Source organism: Engystomops pustulosus, chromosome 4, assembly GCF_040894005.1.
Source record: "Engystomops pustulosus chromosome 4, aEngPut4.maternal, whole genome shotgun sequence".
In the NCBI taxonomy this organism is placed as follows: domain Eukaryota; kingdom Metazoa; phylum Chordata; class Amphibia; order Anura; family Leptodactylidae; genus Engystomops; species Engystomops pustulosus.
The window spans coordinates 53,005,579-53,025,295 of NC_092414.1; the positions used below are offsets into that span (position 1 = coordinate 53,005,579).

General features: G+C 44.3%; 2 protein-coding genes across 4 annotated transcripts in view; one reads left to right on the forward strand and one right to left on the reverse strand.

Moving 5' to 3' along the window:
- Positions 1 to 19,717, reverse strand: part of DOCK2 (dedicator of cytokinesis 2) — a 471,688-nt gene that overhangs the window by 148,110 nt on the left and 303,861 nt on the right. The gene's annotated exons all lie outside the window — the stretch shown is intronic.
- Positions 1 to 19,717, forward strand: part of INSYN2B (inhibitory synaptic factor family member 2B) — an 88,948-nt gene that overhangs the window by 9,973 nt on the left and 59,258 nt on the right. The gene's annotated exons all lie outside the window — the stretch shown is intronic.

The following is a 19,717-nucleotide window of genomic DNA, read 5'->3' on the forward strand; positions in this document are numbered from 1 at the left end:
AGAGTTAAAGAGTCTTGGAGTTTTCAGTTTAAATTAAACATACCGTACACCTCCTCCATATCGCCGGAGGCTGTTTCACAGTAAACAGACTCCTGTACACAAGCACTTGGATGAAAAAATGAACAATATTCAAGTATAATTATAGATCTGGTGACATTCATTCCAATAACGTGAACAATGATCTGAATAATGCATTTGTCATAGTCCCAGCAATTGTTTACAATCCTGGATAATAAGGCATCTTATTTTCTCTTTATGAAACCTAACCATTGCTGTAAAACTCATTTGGGAAACGCATCCAAATATAACTGGAGGCCTCTTGTTAGGAATTAGCTGAAAAGCTGCTTGAATCTTCTTTACTAAAAGATTTAATAAACAAAGCTTCAGAAAAGTGAACGTAATAAGATTTAAGGTTCAAGGGCATATATCTCCAGAGGCATAGCCATGGCGTCTACAGAGGCCTGAAGCCTCCTTAGCCACATCAAAGGACACCAGTATTATAAATGATACATGGTAGGTGGGAGACCTGGTACAGATTAACATTTGTGTCACAGTAGGTATCATAGGGGTAAGCTCTGCCTGAGGGGCTACTGAGAGTTACTCTACAAAAACATAAGCTAAGCCCACATTTGCAAGCATATGTGTACATGTTTTAATATTTTAGCAAATACATGTTTTTGTTGTCTTCCTAAAAATGACCACATAGTCTTTAAAGGTTTGTCCAGGTTTGGAAAAATGCTCTAAATGTCATAAAATAAGAAAACCTTTACCATTTTTTCTAGATGGTCCAGTGCCGCCGATCCAGCAGTACTTCCGGTTAGGAGTTTGGTTATATTCCACCATTTCAGCCTATCAGCAGCAGAGCATGAGCATTCTGTAGTCAATGGCATGATAGTTCAAATCAAGGAGAGATCAAAAAGATTTGTCACTGCTCAGCCACCGATTGGCTCTATCTGTTAAATGATTGCTACAGCTCTTAGGGGCAAAGATCCAGGTAGCTTAGTTTTATTATTATATCTGGGGCACCTACAACTTTTTTGTTTAAATCCTGAACTATCTATTGTTACATTCTTTGCAGCCAAGAATATTATCATTCATTCAAAAAAATTAAAAAAACAGGATTCTCTAAGGAAATGTTACATAAATCGGTTTACTGTTCTCTAACACTGGAGAACACTGATCAACAATGTATAGAAATGCATTATGGACACTTGTGTTACATTTTATGCCTTTGTCCCTCTCAGCTTTACCCTTTGAAATTATTAGGTATTCTTCCCTGAATTTATTATAAATCACCCCTTGCTGCAGTCAGTGTCAATATACATTAAAGGTTTATTTATGTCCCGGCTGTCACCCATAACTCAATATACCCCTTTGTCACAGGCATACAGATGACACCTTTGGAATACATAAATGACCAGCTTTTACTGGAATGTCAGCCGCTTTCAAGCAATTTGTATAAAGCCAATGTCACTGCATTTTTTCCTGCATAGCCAATAATCTGTGAATGCTGCAAAAATAGGAGACAATTTAAGGTAATTCACATTTTCACCAGTTTTCAAAACTGTCATATGATACTGGAAAAGGAAGAAAATAAAAATATGTTTAGAATAGGAGTGGATAAAGCATATATGTAATGTGTTATTTGGATCACCAGTGGGCAGGTGAGGCCAATGCCACCTTTATTAAAATCTTTTTGAATGCTCTGAATCCTACATGTAATGGACACAGATTATGGTAATAACACAAAATGTGGCCATGATTTATTGGTTTAAGACCTCTTCCCTCTAGTAATTACATTTACAATCAGCCAGGAACCACCTTTTCTAGTACAAGCCTCATTTGCAAATCTTAATTACATGTAATCGATCTGTCATAAAGAAACCTTGGTTTGGTGTTCCAGGGGTCCATGTTTTAAAAAAGCTCAAGACTCAAAGTTTGTTTAAGCAGGAAGTGTGGCCATCTCACCTTGCAGACTGTGTGTCCTGTGCATAGGATCAAAGGGAATATCTAACTGAGCAAGTTGGGGGAACTTGGCGTCAATTCAGTCCTGCCAAAAGTGCCGCAATGGAGACAAAGAAATTAGATATATTTCTTAATAACTTGGACATAATCTGTAGTTATGAGGCCCTGCTAGAAAAATAGTGTCAGTGGGTCAAAGCATTTCACATGCCTTTTAAATTTCAGGACTTAAGCTATTAGGGAACAGATTCAGATCATGTAACTCCCCTGATTTTAAGCATGAATTATAAATTATTGGGCCATGCCAGTGTCCATTGTCAGTCAGTTTGAGATGCCATTACCACCTAGAAGGCTGCCAAAGAATTCTAAAGCTGGGTCTCACAGCGGCAAGTAACTTTCAACTATTCAATACTAATGAAATCCCTTTTATAATTGTTTTAAAAAAGGATTGCAAAGAATATACACTCCAGACAATTAAATGTTTGCACTGCACATCAGTGTATTAAATCTTTTAAACTTACTAAGTCTCTGCTTGTAGTCTTAACAAACTTAAGTTTCCAAAGAGATAGCATTACCAATATTAATTTTAAGTAATGGTATAGCCAATTTTGTCATCGATAATTTGGGGTTTCTAAATTGTTGAGAGACTTATGTAGACAGTCTAGTAGCTTTCTCATTATAATTTATTTAAAAAAGTAAAGATGGTAGCAGTGAGGATAAGTGAGTGCCAGGGCTAAGAGAGTAGAATTTAGAGTAAAGGTGCCATGTTGCTTAGATGGGCAACGTTTTATGTACTAAATTGTGAGGCTCACTACCATAAATACACCCAGTGTTGACAGCTGAGAGTGGGAGTTGGTCACACAGATAATAACTTCTTAAAAGGAATCTGTTAACATAAATGTCTTTTAAAAAGCTTTTATGTTAAATATTTTAAAATAATTTTTAATATTTTTTTTTGCATTGCATTTCATAAAAAGCATGTTATGCAGCAACTTTAACCCTGCCAAATAGACAGTTAGGATTATAATAGAACCCAACACTTCTTTAGAAAACAACTTCATAGCTCTACTACTATTACTACTCATACAGTAAAATACAAACAATCATCTCAAGGCCTCTCAAAAAATGTATTTTAGCTCACTATTTGAGCACTATTGCTGTTGGGATGTAGTTAGGTTTTTTAGAAGTGAACTTTTTGGGTGTATGGCATGCTCACACAGCTCTTGCAGAAGGATCCTTTGTTATCTGCTTCCAGTAACAGCCAATAACTTTTATGCTGTTGTAAAACTGGTAAACTAATGGTTACTTTCCTAGACAGTCGCATACAAAACCATACCATAATGTTTATTGTCCATCTTTGGTTATCAATACCGTGTTTTCTGGTATTTTTAACCCCCAAAATTCATTTAAAAATCTGGGGGTTGTCTCATACCCTGGGCACCCCCTTTCCCTAGAATAGATAAAATAAACAATAAAAATAATAAAAATGTTAGTTATCACTGTTTCCCAAAATGTCCAATCTATCAAAATATAATAACAGTTATTACCAATGTTTAACCCCGTAACGGAAAATAGTGTCCAAATGTCCAAACCCAACCTTTTTCCATTTTGCAACATATAAAAAATGTAATAAAAAGTGATCAAAAGGTTGTACAGTCCTTAAAATGGTAGCAAAAAATGACACCTCAAACAGTTCCATACACCAGAGTATGAAAAAGTTACTATCGCCAGAATATGGCAAAATTAAGTTTTTTTTTTTTTGTACAGAAGGATATATTGCAATCAAATCTAATTTTTTTATTTTTAACATATGTGCGTTGGAAGACAGTTGCCTTAAATGGCGAGTATATCTCACTATATTTGAACTAGAAAAGTTGTGGGTTGTCTTATACGCTGGAAAATACAGAACATGTTATGATTAGAGATGAGCGAACATGCTCGTCCGAGCTTGATGCTCGTTCGAGCATTAAGGTACTCGAGACGGCTCGTTGCTCGGACGAGTATTTCCCCTGCTCGAGATCGAGCATTTAATTAAAAAAACACAGTGAAGAACAATGAAGAATAGAATAAAAACAGTGACCACAGTGAACACAGGATCATTTAAGTGAAAAACACAGTAAAGAACACAGTGAAGAATAGATTACAGATGTTCGGCACATCTGCTTACTTGTCGGAAGATACGCGCGGAACCGTGCGAACAAAATAGTATGTGAAGAACAATATATATGTGTGAAGAAGACATTGCAGAACACGGTGAGCAGGACAGAGACACCGGGGAGCAGGACAGAGACACCGGGGAGCAGCACAGAGACACCGGGGAGCAGCACGAAGACATGGGGCAGCGGCAGCACGGAGACATCAGGCAGCGGCACGGAGCAGCACGGAGACATCGGGGCACGGAGACATCGGGGCACGGAGACAGCGGGGCACAGAGACAGCGGGGCACAGAGACAGCGGGGCACAGAGACAGCGGGGCACAGAGACAGCGGGGCACGGAGACAGCGGGGCACAGAGACAGCGGGGCACGGAGACATCGGGGCACGGAGACAGCGGGGCACGGAGACAGCGGGGCACGGAGAGAGCGGGGCACGGAGACAGCGGGGCACGGAGAGAGCGGGGCACGGAGAGAGCGGGGCACGGAGAGAGCGGGGCACGGAGAGAGCTGGGCACGGAAACAGCTGGGCACGGAGACAGCGGGGCACGGAAACAGCGGGGCACGGAGACAGCGGGGCACGGAGACAGCGGGGCACGGAGACAGCGGGGCACGGAGAGAGCGGGGCACGGAGAGAGCTGGGCACGGAAACAGCTGGGCACGGAGACAGCGGGGCACGGAAACAGCTGGGCACGGAAACAGCTGGGCACGGAGACAGCGGGGCACGGAGACAGCGGGGCACGGAGAGAGCGGGGCACGGAGAGAGCGGGGCACGGAGAGAGCTGGGCACGGAAACAGCTGGGCACGGAGACAGCGGGGCACGGAGACAGCGGGGCACGGAAACAGCTGGGCACGGAGACAGCGGGGCACAGAGACAGCGGGGCACGGAGAGAGCGGGGCACGGAGAGAGCGGGGCACGGAGAGAGCGGGGCACGGAAACAGCTGGGCACGGAAACAGCTGGGCACGGAGACAGCGGGGCACAGAGACAGCGGGGCACAGAGACAGCGGGGCACGGAGACAGCGGGGCATGGAGACAGCGGGGCACGGAGACAGCGTATCGCCCGACAAGTAAGCAGATGTGCCGAACATCTGCAATCTATTCTTCACTGTGTTTTTCACTTAAATGATCCTGTGTTCACTGTTTTTATTCTATTCTTCACTGTTCTTCACATCTGCTAACTTGTCGGGAGATAATATACGCGCGGAACAGTGAAGAATAGATTGCAGATGTTTGCATACATCTGCTAACTTATCAGAAGACATTCTTTTTAAATTAATTAACACATTTTATTCCCGAACCATGGTCCCTTTGAAAAATGCTCGAGTCTCCCATTGACTTCAATGGGGCTCGTTACTCGAAACGAGCACTCGAACATCTGGAAATGTTCGGCTCGAGTAACGAGCACCCGAGCATTTTAGTGCTCGCTCATCTCTAGTTATGATGCTTGTTACAAGTTTAAGGGTCACCACCAAATTTTCTACTCAGTGGACAATGTTCTCAACCAGTGTGGGGGGCATGGTCAGTTTTTAGGGGAGGCAAATATTGGTTGTCTGCATGTTACTTACTAAGACTTTTGATCTTTGAGAAGAATTTAAGCATATTACAATAATTAATACAGTAAATATCTGTTAGAGAGCAGATGCATTAAACACTGATAAATACTAGATAGATTCACAGGTAAGGAATCAGTCCACTTCACCTTGTAGTGCCTCATGGGAACCTAGGGCTTGAATAGATGTCCCTGTAATAGCTGATGGGAACCTGGGGCTTGAATAGATGTCCCTGTAATAGCTGATGGGAACCTGGGGCTTGAATAGATGTCCCTGTAATAGCTGATGGGAACCTGGGGCTTGAATAGATGTCCCTGTAATAGCTGATGGGAACCTGGGGCTTGGATGGGTATCCAATCTTTCTTCTCAATAAAGAAAACCATAGCTTTTTTATAACTTTTAATTTCTGCTGGTGGAGGTTAACTACTTAATATGGCAACTTACAGAAAAATAAGTTACAAATAAAGAATCCAATCAGCCTCATTGCCTTTCAGTTTTCTAATTCTTGTTATGCCAAACACTATTCTCATCCTCCACCTTGTGAGCAGCAGACATCTCTTCTTACTTAATAGACTGGGCTCATCGGCACAGGTGTTCAGCAATGACTGTCAGCACCGGCGTCAGATGAGATTATTTCTGTATTCTTTCCAACCCTTCACAGCAGTAAACGGGGAAAGAAAATAAACCTTAAACTTAAATCATCACCTCAGGTGTTCAGCTGTTTCCTAAAGTTATCCCTTCAGGTATCTTGAAAACAAAGTCCAAGATAATTAGTTTAATTAAAAAATATAATTACAAACTTAGGCACCAAAGTGTAGTATCCCATAGCACAGGTGTGGGCACAGGAGGTCCAGCTTTAAGATCTCTTCACATCTATTAGGAAATATGTTTTGGTGTTCTTGTTTTTCTGCCATAAAACACCTTGGGTAGAAACAGTGATAACCTATCAATCAAACTCTGTAATATCATCCCAGTCATGGCACCTGTCAGGAAACAGAACTATATGTCTAAGTGGAGCTGCCTCTCCAGTGAACAAAATTACAGAGAGCCCACGAGACACACTGAAATTAAAAAACATTTATCATACTTCAATAATATTTCAAGTGATCAAGTATGAAAGGTTAATTTAACACATCTATTCCAACATCACACACTACCATGACAATACGCCAGTCCAGTAAGTGCAGGGCAGACTGATGGCTCCAATTTGAAAAATTGCTTAAAAAAAACTCATTTTGGAAAACATGGTACTGAAGAAAATGTACTTGAGCTCATATCAATACAAAATGGAAAGGGGAGAGGTTATTTTGGATACAATGTAAAAACCGTCTACTTCTTAAACACCCCAAAACTCAAATAGTTAGTATTGTTCAGAGTCTATAAGAAACAAACAGTCATAATAATAATCACATTAATCTGACATGTGATCAGTATAAGGAGGTAAGTTCTGGGCCTTGTTTTCATATGGTACAGAAGATAAGAGAGATTTGAACTGGGAGAGTATGTTATAGAGGGTAGGTAACTGGTCCAGCGATAGAAAAAAGAAAAATAATGGTACTTGTAGTGAGGTTCCGCCGGGGTCAGTGTTACGTAGTGAAAGAGGTCGTCTGGTCACACTGTAATGTTTTTGTTCATTGTTGTCCAGTTCGACTCATTGGGGGTCATTTACTAAGGGCCCCATTCGCGCTTTCCTGACGTGTTACCCGAAAATTTCCAATTTGCGCTGATTTTCCCTGTATTGTCGCGGGATTTTGGCGCACGAAATCAGATTGTGGCGCATCAGCGCCGGCATGCATGCAATGGAAATCGGGGGCGTAGCCAAACTAAAACCCGACGGATTCGGAAAAACCGCCGCATTTAAAACAAAAAAAGTGTCGCTTGGGACACGCTTACCTTCACTTGGTCCGGCTCGGTGAATTCCAATGCATTCAGATGCTTTTCAGCGCAGCAGCGCCACCTGCGGAGGAACTGCCTTGCTGAATCCCGGCCGGACCCGAATCCACCGCAAAGAACGCGCCGCTGGATCGCGAATGGACCGGGTAAGTATATGTGCCCCATTATGTCTTTAATCATTGTAATTTGACCCCTCTTAGCCTCTACTTTGTAGTTTTCTCCTTTGTTTGGGTCCTGCTTTATTCCTGTAATGTAGCTTCCAAGATGGCTGCTCCTTTATCTTTGAAAGACTACATCTCCCAGAAAAGTAAGCCTGTGCGCATTCACAGGACTTTGACTCAGTGCCAATAGCATATAAAATGCGCTAAGGAGCACGCCTGTGCAGACAGGTAATTTCCAATGGAAACAAATGATAAACATGCTGGTTGGGAGTCTAAAAAGCAACGTTTAATGTGAGAGAACAAAGAATATTTGATAATTACATGTTATTAGTGATGTGTGGAATTCAGGCAGCTAAACACAATTAGGGCAACTATTAGCGACCAAACAACCCCAATCTGTATTTCCATGAGTCATAATGAAGAATGTGCATGTGGGCTCTAATGATACTGTCCCACCAGATAGTCGCTTTAATATTTCCCATACATTGGTCTTATATACTTTATAGTATAGCACTGTACAGGTGGTCCCCTACATAAGAACACTCGACTTACATGCGACCCCTAGTTACAAACGGACCACTGGATATTGGTAATTTATTGTACTTTAGTCCTAGGCTACAATAAACAGCTGTAACAGTTATCAAAGCTGTCTGTAATGAAGCTTTATTGTTAATCCTTCTTCTAAGGAAGTAACTGCAAAATAATCTCTGAAGGAGAGTTGCATTACACCAGGACCTTTTAGTTCTCGTAGCTGAAAATATTGACAAAAAATTGTTTTAGCACAGCTGGGGAGAGACTTTGACAACAATTCGGGCAGTGAAGCCAGAGCAGTACAACATGTTTGTAATTGGCCGATCTGAAGCATGTGATGAGTCAGATGCTTTTGACACCACAAAGGTCTTTTGACAGAACACTAAGGACGGTAAAATGATGCAGGGCAGCATTTTTGTAATTGGACGTCCTGAAGCATGTGATGAATCACATGCTTTTGACATCACTCAAGGTCCTAATTTCTTTTCACTCGTCTACTACTGACACTCCCAACAAGCCACCTGTCATCGTTAGCTGTTCTATACGGTTTTTCATGGTTACCAGGAAGCATGACAAATGGAGATTACCCCGGAGGGACAATGTAAAACCTCTGCTAACTAAAAACGTGTAAATAGTGTATTTGAGTAAACTAAAGAATTGCTTATTTTTTCTTAGTGGAGTTAGGCAAAAGTTTTTATATTTTACAGTTGTACTGTAAAGCTTTGATAGGAACCAATGTAATGGCTCTGTGAAATATATTTTACCAGGGGTATAAATAGGGGAACTAGGAAACGACAGGTCACATAACAAGATCATGCTTGGGCCACCTTTAGATAAGCAAGAACATTTCAAAATAATGAGTATACAGTCAGCCTAACAATTAGCAACCCACACGTGTTGACATCAAAAGAAGGCTCATGGCACTGTCATGTGCCAAAGGGTATTTACAATGTTGTCTTCTTGACCACAGTAACAAATGTTTATGTTAGAAGAAGAGGACTGTTGCATATAATCATTCTGTGCATTCTTCACTCTAACTATTATGTGCCTATTCCCTTTGGGAAAAAATAAAAACAAAAAAAGAAGAAAAAAAAGGCCAAGTGGTTAAAGGGTTTAAGGTCATCTACCACCAGGATCAAGGATTGTAAACCGAGTGCACTGACATACTGGTATGTGCCCCTTCTGGCAGGATATGCTCTTCGTTTAGCTTTTTTTCCCCTGGTTTTTGCAAAAAAAAGGATTTTAAAATAATGCATTTTTTGGAGATTATGTCCAACATGCTTCACAGCAATTTGAAAGAAAGGTTTTCATCCCAATTTAGTAATTTAAATTATTAATACGGTGCTATATATTATTAATATAGTATATATATTAATAATAATTAATACAATGTTATTAGCAATGTGTTCTCCAGTATTCTTGTGTTAATAGCTTACATAATGCTAGTCCTGACAGTCCAGTAGGAAAATATTTCAAGTAGGAAAATTCTTTTTGAAGTTTTACATATGTAAGAACATTTCAATTAGAAACAAAAATATCCTGCAACTAAACAATTTCACATTTGTAATGACTGCTCCGTATGGGTTAACAATGTTAATACATATGGCCAAAAGCTTGGGCTTTTATTCCTGCAAACAGAACATCATGCAGAGATAATGTACCAAATGGAGCTTTTTATATAAGCACAAAAAGCTTGAGGGTGTGGACAAAGCTGTGGTTTATAGCTATGATTTCTTCAGAAATTGCTTTGACTCCATTCAAGCCATTGAAAAGAACCTCAGCAAAGCATTCAGTTTGCCAAGCGAAAGTGACTCCAAATTAAAAACGATTAAAGGCAGGACTCTGTATAGCCATTGGAATAAAAGTGGCCAAAATATTCTTATGAAATCCATGTGTCTGCGTATATAAATACAACTACACTACACCGCATAAAAATAAATCCATTCTGTCAATAAATCCTCCTTCCTAATATTGTGTACGGCCCCCTTAATGCCCAAAGACACTTCATGCTATGAACACCCCACTAGACCTTTACTTAAATTCACACATATTCACAATTTATTCTTGTTTCCACCACACCAATGTAAAGAGCTGATTGACTTGGAGCCTAAATTTTTGACTCCTAAACAATTCCTATTGCTACAAGATGATCATTGCTATTTCCTTAAAGGGGTTGTTCAGTATTATAAAAAAGTTGCTATATGGCTGGGTGGTATCAAACAATAAACCTCTAATACTCATCTCTCTCCTCACTCCCATTCAACTGCTGTGCAGTTAGTCACTGCCAGGTGTCTGTATGTATACAGAGGCTGCCAGTGCCACCACAACCAACACCACATGCATGCTACTGCCTGAAACTGAAGCTGTAGCAGGCACGTGTCTACGGCTGGCACAGCTCTGTCAGACTCTGCATACAAACAGAGGCTAGCAATAACGGTGGCACCATGGGTGAACGGGTGAGAGAAAAGAAGTGAGTATTAAAGTATGAAATAGGCTTGCAAATTTAAAGGGCATTTCTCAAGGTGATTTGGGACAGTAAACCACCCACAGATAAGAAGAATTACTATTCTATTTATGGACTCATTTCATTGTGAGCATCCTTTACCATTACAATTTCATACATTTCAACATATACCATATATAATCGATTATAAGCCGGCCCGAGTATAAGCCAATGCCCCTAATTTTACTACCAAAAACTGGGAAAACCTATGGACTCGAGTATAAGCCGAGGGTGGGAGATGCATTAGTCACAGCCTCCCAGTATGAAGCCAGCAAGTCCCATGTAGTATATAGCCTGCCAGCCACCTGTAGTATATAGCCAGCTCCCAGTAGTATATAGCCTGTCAGGACCTGTGGTATATAGCCTGCCAGCCCTCTGTGGTATATAGCCAGCCATCCCCCATTAGTATATAATCGGCTGCCCTCAGTAGTATATAGCCAGCCAGACCTCAGTAGTATATAGCCAGCCAGCCACCTGTAGTATATAGCCAGCCCCCTAAAGTATACAGCCAGCCCTCTTAAGTATACAGCCAGCGAGCCCTCATAAAAAATAAACTTACATACTCACCTTTCGCCATCCCTGATGCATCCCTGGTCCTCTTCTGTCTTCTTTCCGCTGAAACAGCCGGCAGAGATGCATCCATGCGATCTGCCGGCCGGTGCATACTATAAAATCCCCAGCGGCCGCAACATGGTATGCACCGGCCGCGAGATCGCATGACCATGGCTCTGCCGGCTGTTATAGCGGAAAGAAGACAGAAGAGGACCCACGACGAGCATCCGGGATGCTGGAAGGTGAGTATGTAAGTTTATTTTTTTTATTGACTTGAGTATAAGCCAAGGTGAGATTTTTCAGCACATTTTTTGTTTACAGTATATAATATATGTCTTGTTTCTGTGCATTTCTCTACATATTACAGAAAACTGTAAATAAACATTTTAATCTTTTACCTTTTTTTTTTTTTTCAAATTTAACATCACTGCATTTTCTCATATTGCTGCATATTAGCCAACAGCAAAAATCTACTTGGTGACTTACAATTTACTTGTGGGGAAACCTTTCATAAATGCAAAAATACAAATTTATCCATCTTAACCGCTTCCCTTGACAAGCACCATATATACTCAAGTATAAGCTGACCCGAGTATAATCCATTGTACCTAATTTTTACACACAAAAAAACGGCAAAACCTATGGACTTGAGTATGAGTCTAGGGTGGGTCACAGCCTCCAGCCAGTATAAATCTGGCCAGCCCATATCCACCAGTATATAGCCTGCCAGCCCCTGCCCCTCCCCGTATATAGCCTGCCAGCCCATCCCCTTCCAGTATATAGTCGGCCAGCCCATGAATTGAGTATGCCAAGCCTTTAATTAAAAAAAAAAATAACACTGTACTCACGTTTTAAATGCCCCTGCAGGTACTCAAAATGTTGGGATATACTGCTCCATCAAAGATCCGATTTCATCATTTGCAAAGTTTCTCGATTTTATCAGTTTATGATTTTGCACTCCAATTTATGTCACTGGCCCCCAGAAATATATTGTAAATTGGTGATGTTGGTCAACATTTGTTTCACTTGCTGAATAAAATAAAATCTTAGTATTTTAATCTAGTACTTGTAAACATCATTATACAAATACTACTTCTGTCTTTCATGTAATGATGCAGAATTGTAACATAACCTGCATAGAGTGTGTATAGGATGAATTTGTGTTATCTATTATTAGGCAGGCTACCTGCAACAGTAAATTGATTGGGGCACAAAACAACGTGATTCACCATTTTTTTGCCATTTTACAAAAAAAAAAAACACCAAAATTATAAATGTTCCTTTAGATGTTCATGTGACAAATCACAATCTTTCGTAATGAAGAATATATGTGTCACACTGCAGCTTATTTGGGAATGGACCAACATTGTGTAATAGACCTAACATTTAAGCTAAAGCAAATCACAAACACACATCTGCTTGCAATTTTTGACAATGTGCATATCTAGGTCAAATGTAAAATATGTATTAAACTCTTCACTTTCTCATTTCGTTTTTACTTTGAATAATGATAACAGATCTCTTTAAAAACAGGTCAGATTTCTCCAGTGTAAAATGAAAATGACACCCTGATGCGCAGCACAACTAGATACTTCATTCCATTATTCTGACTTTTTAGTCTTTACACAGGGAACAACCTTTGTTTTATGAGAATTCCTCCTAAAAGCATGTTAGCTAATGTCTGCTTTGTATTTATGGTTAAAACACATGTATGTGTGATTTAAATGAACAGAAAAGGTTAGACAATGCAAACCTGGGTTACTTAAAGGGAACCATAGAGGACCTTATAGCATAAGGGCAACCTTTTTTCACCTAATAAAATCTCTGCTCCGAAAAGGAAAAAAATTAACATTGATTCTTTGCCTGGTATCCAGGCAGAGAGTCTAGCGAGTCGAGGTGGGCGTATACATATGTGCGAGTCTGGTGGCTACTCACACCTTCTTTTCCTACGTCATCTGGCTGTTGGCTAAATTATCACACAAACGGCTATGCCTTCCAGGCGCCTTGAGTGTTTCCTGCTTCCTGAACTTTTCAGACAGGACTAATAAACCTAAGTTGGATGACTCATACACAGCAGGTGGGGGATGGTGCAGTGATTCTGTCTCTCAGGAACAACACAGTGATTACATCATTCTCTTGTGCAGTGCAAAATTAGGGTAAGAGGAGAAGCGTCGGGGCAGCCAGAGGAGTGACAGAGCCTCATTATCATAATTTTATAATAGTTTTTTCAACAAAACCACTTGGTTCAGGAATTAAACAAGATATGTTTCTGCATCAGTGTAGCTACAGCATTCTCAATGTATGTTTGGTTCATAATGCATACAAGCAAATGGTAGGTTTTCTTTAAAGAAAAATGGCTGCACAACATGGACAACAGAATAGAAATGTACTCATAGGGCATGCATCCCAAGATTCTATAAAACCTACTACTTAGTTATAACATATAGTACATGATACAAGAACTAAAAGCAAAATGTACTCTCCCCTTTATGTGGTTATGCTATGTTCATAACAACAGTCTATACTTAGGGTAGAAAATGCCAGGCTACTGCTGTCTACCTTTCCTCCGATCACCCATATAATCCAAGGAACAAATTGATGCAAAATGGAGATAACTTTTTGCCAGCAAAAAGATGCAAAGGATACATGTTTAAGGGTTAGGCCTCATTCATATGGCCATCTGGCCTTCAGAGGCAGGGGCTAGGCTCTTCCTGCTCTGGTAGAGTGGAGAATAAGACTAGAGTAGTATAGTGAGGAAAAGGGGTATCATCTTACCTTTAAAGGTGATACCTGAAGCCCTACAGGACAAGCTGAAGCTTCCTACCAGGACACAGCTGCCTCCCAGCCTGCCCTCTACATCCAGGCTGGTGAACTATCTCCTGAGGCTCCCTCCAATTCACATCTCAGCACTCCATCTACCTGTTAAAGGCACGTTGCTGCAGTTCCTGCCGGTTCCAAATAAAGAACTGTAAGTTGTTTTCTTCAACTTCTGTCTCCGTCTGGTCCCTGCTAATACGGCTGTCTTCATCACCGGCACCCTGTCCATCACCCAGAGACTCACACTCGGGACATTAAGGGGTTGCCCCAGGGAGATCCGCTATAGCAGCCTCTCCCTCATCTTTTCTTGCCAACACCACCCTGCTGGAGACCTGCCAGGCTGTAGGACAGCCCTCCGGTTCCCCCGTACCAAGCACCGTGACAATAGCGTGCTTAGGCCGCAACCGCCAGCCACTCCGGTACTGCGGGCCCGGGCTGTCTCCAGGCCTCACCTCAAAGGCTAGGCCCCGGTGGGGGATGTTGCAAGTGGCGTCACGAACAGGATTGATACTTCTGTGCCTTATTACGGCATTAAAGACTTTCCTTTATTGAAAAGACTGTGCTGCCTAACCCTGCTGCCATTCGGGTTTAGGCCCACGTACTTGTGTGTTTCTGGACTGAACTGTGTTATACTGCTGCCACGTGCTGCCGAGCGCCGCTCCAGCACTCCAGAGGTTAATCCTGGCAAGAACTGTACCAGCTCTGCTACATCCGGCGCTGCCGCGCCTGAAGATTTTTACCTCAGAAACTGTGGCACAGCAAATAATTCAAGCCCGCCAAAACCTTCACTGGCGGGAAACCCAGATGACGCATCAAGCTCCACCCACGCGCGAATGGCGCGAACCCCGCCTCCTGTGGCGCAGGAAAAATTAGAGCCCGCCACAGCTCTTGGCGGGAAGGACTTGGACTCCTCCCACTGGCTCGAGGCGGACTTCCTGCCCCGCCTCAGAGAAACGCCAGAACTTGAGTGGATTTTGGACAGTGAGGACAACGCCATGTGGGGTCCTCCGCCCTTCCCTCCTGTGGAGCGTCCTGAATTCTATGAGGTACTAGAGACTATGGTGGTGGTCTCTGCGCAGCCGGTCCGGAGACCCTCCGCTGGTCATCGGCTGCACCGAGGATTGACTCGGGCCTTCGTCACCAGGACGTGTTATCAAACGGTGACGCAGTACCAAGTCCCACCCGGGCGGTTCCTCATACCCATCCCGGTTACCATCCCGGTACCGCAGGCCCACGTGGAGGCGCCACGTGGGGAGGCCCCGACTCCTGTCGAGCCAACGCCTGGGCCTACTGCGGCTGTGCCACCTGCTCCGAGGCCTACCATTCCTGCTGTTCGGCCTGCTAGCCCTGCTGTGACGGTTCCAGATCCTCCGGCTGCTCCCGCTCCTGTTCCGGCACCTGCCCGACCATCACGGAGATCCGAGCCTGCACCGGAGCCACGAGCCCCAGCACCGGCACCTCTGCAGCCTCGAGGCCGAGGTGAGGCCGCCCGCCAGCGACTCCGGGACGCTGTCTCGGAGCAGCGACGCCGCGAGAAGGAGGCCCAGCGCTACATGGCCGGCCGGTCTACAGCTGGAGCCTGGGTGGAAAAGAACCGCACCACCGGCATGGTCCGGTTCTTCGACAAGCAGCGTGGCTATGGCTTCGCCACCCAGGACTACACCGGACGGGAAGTATTTATACCCCGCCAGTCAGTCAAGAGGCCTGATCTGCCGGAGAGCCAGCACAACCTGAAGCCAGGCGAGTGCATTGAATTCTCCCTGCAAGAGGGGCCCCGAGGACCTTGGGCGGCTGGTGTGATCCGGATCCCCGACTCCGATGAGGACCGCTACTTCCTGCACGACGACTGGTATGAGGACGACGAGTGGCCGGAATCTCTGAACACCTCTTCTTCCTCGGCTGCGAGTCCCCGGGCGGTGACCCACGTGAATGCCCCATCCACGGTAATCGTGAGTACGGGTCCCATTGCCATCCATGGGCCGGGCATGATCCAGGGCGCCACCCCCACCGTCTCCCCTGCCGGGAGCATTGCCAGGTCCCGCGGCTCTTCTGTGGGAGAAGACATCCCGGCTAGCGAACCTTGTCCGGAGGTTCCATCTAGGCCCACATCTTCCCTTGCCGGTTACCAATGGGGTGATGACCCGGCCCCGGAAGAACCGGAGCTGGAAGGAGCTGCGGCGCTGCCGCAGGGCCCTGTTTATTTCTTCCTGGACCCCTCCGTGGTCCCTGGCTCAGTTGAGCCCCCGGCTGGAACAGCCGACACCCCGGGCGACAGCGCTCCTCCCCCTGAAGGTCCGGAGGATGTTGCTGCACCTGCAGTACCCGCTACTGCCACCGGGTGTCCCCAGCCGGCACCTACTCCCGCTGAGGATGCACAGGATTCCCTGCTGACTTTGGATCCTGTCCCTGCTGAACCCAGCGAAGGTGCATCTGACTAACCCCTGAAGGGCTGTAGCCCTCTCCAGGTACTATGTCCACTGTACATATTGTATATTTATCTCCCTATCCCTATAGAGCCAGAGACTTTCCTGAGACTCTTACCCTTATTTATCTCAGTCAAGAGATTATACACTGTCATGTGCTATGATAGCACCTCTTCCTCTGCCACAGCAGAGATTTCTTCAAAGGACTCTGTCCCTCTCCAAATAGAGGAGACCCTTTGCTTTATTGCAAGCAGAAGCGAAGAAATGGAGTGGCACTCACCGTTTTTGTGAAAGCACAATTTCTTTATTCTTGGTTCACATAGGTACACAGGGGGGCACACAGAGCCGCAGAGCCGACGGGCCGTTTCGCGCCAGCCGGCGCTTTCTCAAGGCAGTGACGACGCATGCGCGCGCCTTGCCGGATATAAAGGGGAGGACGCGCGCGTCATCATGGTAACAATAAACAATCAATTAAAACATATTCTACTGTTATTGGTTACACAAACCCAAACAAGAATAATAGATAGACTATGTGGGTATATAGAGGTCCATTTAGCAGTAGAGATAAGGTGATGCATATATGGGTGATAGGTCCAGATGTAGACCATACTACCTGTTAAAAACATACCTAAACGGGGACACAATGCTGCTATAGTAGGTAACATACTAGGAAAAAGAATATTCTAAAAGGACTCACAAAAAGACTTTCATGTCATTACGGTCGTTAAGACCTAAAGCCCCCATGGCCCCGAACTTCATGATACATCTACTCTCTCGGCGTAGGAGGTTAAGAGCACGGTCCCCACCCTCAGGGCTACAATTCACCCTCTCTATGCCTGCGAACCTTAAAACCTCAGGGTCCCCATTGTGTTGCTGTCTAATGTGCTCGATCAGTCGAGGGCAACCATTACCTGTAATTATAGATCTTTTGTGTTCCCTAAATCTCGTGAAGAGGCTCCGGATCGTTTTGCCAATGTAGTATCTTTGACAGGGGCAGGAGATCACGTAAACAACAAAAGTGGATCTGCAAGAAATGAAGGTGTTGACCCGTTGGGTGACACCTCCAAATGTAATATATTTGGCCTGACTGTTGGAGCTACAGTGGTGGCAAGACCCACACTTGAAATTACCCTTGGGGGTCCCTTTTTGTAACCAGTCATCGCGTGGAGAAGAGTACCTGCTCCGGACTAGATTGTCCCTCAGGGTGGTGCATTTTCTAAAAGCTACCATGGGTCTGTGGGCAGCGAGTTCGACTAGCTGCGGGTCCTGCCCGAGTATATGCCAATGCTTGTAAATAGCTGATCTAATAACATGCTCACATGGGCTATAATCAAAGGTAAAGACGAAACGTCTCTCCTCATCCTTCCCTTCTTTTCGATGTGGGCCTCTCTTGGTTTTAAAGAGTCTATCCCGGGGGATGGTTTCAGCCCTACGTCGGGCTTTTTCAATTAAGGGGGCAGGATATCCACGTTCCAACAACCTGGCTCGTAGCTCCTCGGCTTGCATGGAAAAGTGGCTATCCTCGCTATTAAGCCTCCTAAGGCGCAGGAACTGGCTGTAGGGGAGGCCCTCCTTGGTGTGTAGGAGAGGAATGTTCATTATACACAGGGAGGGATAACGCAACCGCATTCTTCGAGCAATGCAATCTTGGAGACACGATCCATATGCTCAGTACTAAGACCTTGGAACATAAAATCGCTTCTCTAGCGGAAAAAGAAGTCAAATTGTTTTGGACTAATCATTCCTTGCGGTCCTATAACGTTAGTAACCGTGTACCACGGGGCTTACGTCTGTACAAGAGTCCGGCACAGTACAAGGACGACCCGGCATTCATGCAAGAATGGAAAGATTTACATCTCCAGCATTCATTGAACCTGATGCGGCTGGTCCTGAAAAGGAATGAGGAAGAGTATATGAAAATAACAACTGAGCTCTGCAAAGCTAAGACAGAGCTGAGGACACGGCTTACGGACAACCAGTCCCAGGTGTTCTTTAAGAAATTGGAAAAACGGCTATCCCTTACACAAATCGAGATAAAAGAGAAGAAACGCGATAAGTTTCTAAGAGACAAGATGGATTTTGATTTGGGGACCGTCTTTGATTGGAATGCTGCTCCGAACAATAGCAACAAGAAAAACAATCGTAGAAGATTCCATGGTACCAGGAATAAAACCAGGTCCACGGACTTCTGGACCACAGAGTCCGATTCGAGTATTTCAGATGAGCAAGCAACCGGAACAGCTGATTCAACCAGAGACCGACCGGGATTCCCCCAGAGTACGACTCCTCCAGTAACATCACAGGTGGCCCCTTTAGAAGGAGGACCCGGAGGGGGAGAGGCAGACAGAGGAAGAAGAGGAGGACGTGCGACCAGCTACAAGAGAAAACAAGTGTCCTGGCGCCAGTAGACACGGCTTACCCACATGCTTGCGTTGCCACCACCTCTATTCCTGGCTCTAGACTTCTCCCCTCCCCTCTCGGTTCAGACCCCCCCTACCCTGATTCTATTGCTTCCTCCCTCCCCATTCATCACCCCTTTGTCACTAATCTGGACATACCCTGTATTAATCCATACGACCCGCATGGTATCGTTAATGAGGTTACCCCTGAAACTGTCCCCATGAGGACCTCTAACATCATTAACCTCACGGACGTTGTTTTACCGAAGCACCGTGTTTCCCTCCTGTCTAAAGGCCTTAACTTTGCTATGAATAATACTTTTGATTCCGTTGAATTTGAAGTGGATATGTTTAAAGCTGTTCGTAAGATCAACTTGCATAAGTTTTTTCACGACAAGGATGATGCCCCAGGCAGATCATGCACTGGTGAAGTCCCCTGTACAGTAGGCCCCCTTGGGTTCTTTCCCCCGGATGTAGGGGCCCCGGTCCATCATTCTGAGATCCAACTTTTGTTGGACCTGAACATGGATGCAGGTAGCCATGATCAGACAGGTGGACTCGATTCCACCCTGGAGGTACCTGCCTTCCGCGGAGGTATAGGCTCCACGTTTTGCCCCCCTGTGTCGACCGGCTCCCCCATCGAAATCTTCAGCCAGATGGTAACTAAGGATGTGAAATCCCTCATATATCCTGAGGCCCCTAGCAATCTCACCAAGGGTGAATTGCGGGCCCTCCGCTGGCTGAAGTCCCGTGTAGATATATTGGTGAAGCC